This window comes from Gorilla gorilla, chromosome 12 (assembly GCF_029281585.2).
Source record: "Gorilla gorilla gorilla isolate KB3781 chromosome 12, NHGRI_mGorGor1-v2.1_pri, whole genome shotgun sequence".
NCBI lineage: Eukaryota > Metazoa > Chordata > Mammalia > Primates > Hominidae > Gorilla > Gorilla gorilla.
The window spans coordinates 119,762,046-119,763,621 of NC_073236.2; the positions used below are offsets into that span (position 1 = coordinate 119,762,046).

At 43.1% G+C, this 1,576-nt stretch overlaps 1 pseudogene; it reads left to right on the forward strand.

The window, feature by feature from the left end:
* The first annotated feature begins 622 nt into the window (after positions 1 to 622).
* On the forward strand, positions 623 to 1,098 carry LOC101126360 (small ribosomal subunit protein uS9-like; annotated as a pseudogene).
* The last annotated feature ends 478 nt before the right edge of the window (positions 1,099 to 1,576 follow it).

Below are 1,576 nucleotides of genomic sequence, written 5' to 3' on the forward strand. Positions count from 1 at the left end.
TATCACTGATTGGAATTTAAAAGAGAAGAAATAAACTTCTATTTAGTTAAGCTACCTAGATTTTGGTGGTTTATGTGTTATAACATCTGGCCTTATCTTAATTAATACACTATTTATAACAAGATTTCTCAAAAGGGTTGCCTCTATTTCCTGGAGCCAGATCAACCAGTTTTGTCTGGGTTCAAATTCCAGTTTTGTCATTTCCTAATGTGTGTGATCTTGGACAAATTACTGAAAGATCTATTCCTTATCTGTAAAATAGGATAATAATTGTACCTATCTCAAAAGGCTGTTGCACAGATTAATATATGTAAAGCACTTAGATCAGTGTCTGGCACATAGTAAGTTTTATATAAGTTCAGCTATTATTATCATGTTAAGCCACTCACGCCCATTCCAGCTCCCTTCTGTCTCCACCACTCTACTGAAACTGCTCTTGTCAAGATGGGCTCCATGCTGCAAAATGCAAATGTACATTTCTCTTGCCTCGCTTAATTCAACTCTCAGCAGCAACTGACACAGGTGTCTGCTGCCTCATTTAAAAAAGTATCATGAAAGATTGCAAACACACACAAACGTATTTCCTTTTTGAAATAATTTTCTTCCTTTTCTGGTTGCAGCGCTGTGCAGTGAGGATCTCTAATGTATGCCTGTAGCCATGCTGTCCAAGGGCCCACTGCAGTATGCGCAGGTCTTTGGATGCAAGAAAAGGGCCACAGCTGTGGCGCCCGGCAAACACAGCAATGGCCTCATCAAGGTGAATGGGTGGCACCTGGAGATGATCGAGCTGCATATGCTACAATACAAGCTACTGGAACCACTTCTGCTCTGGGCAAAGAGCGATTTGCTGGTGTGAACATTTGTGCTCATGTGAAGGGTGGTAGTCATGTGGCCCAGATTTGTGCTGTCCATCAGTCCATCTCCAAAGCCCTGGTGGCCTATTACCAGAAATATATGGATAAGGCTTCCAAGAATGATATCAAAGACACCCTCATCCAGAATGACCAGACCTTGCTGGTAGCTGGCCTCCTTCGCTGTGAGTCCAAAAAGTTTGGAAGCTCTGGTGCCCGTGCTCGCTGCTAGAAATCCTACCAATAGGCCAGGCGCAGTGGTGCACACCTGTAATCCCAGCACTTTGGGAGGCTGAGATGGGCGGATCACCTGAGGTCAGGAGTTCGAGACCAGCCTGGCCAACATGGTGAAACCCTGTCTCTACAAAACTACAAAAATTAGCTGAGCCTGATGGTGGGTGCCTGTAATCCCAGCTACTTGGGAGGCTGAGGTGGAAGAATCACTTGAATCTGGGAGGTGGAGGTTGCAGTGAGCCAAGATTGTGCTATTGCATTCCAGCCTGGGCAAAAGAGTGAGACTCCATTTCAAAAGAAAGAAAGAAAGAGAGAGAGAGAGAGAGAAGAAAGAGAGAAAGAAATCCTAGCAATAAGCTCATCACAAGGATCAGGATTAACTTGTATAATAAACAATGTTTGAGGGATTTTTAAGTTTCAAAAAAAAAAAGAAAAAAAGAATTTTCTTCTTGGATGTTATGATTTTTCACTCTCTTCAGCCTCTTCACCCC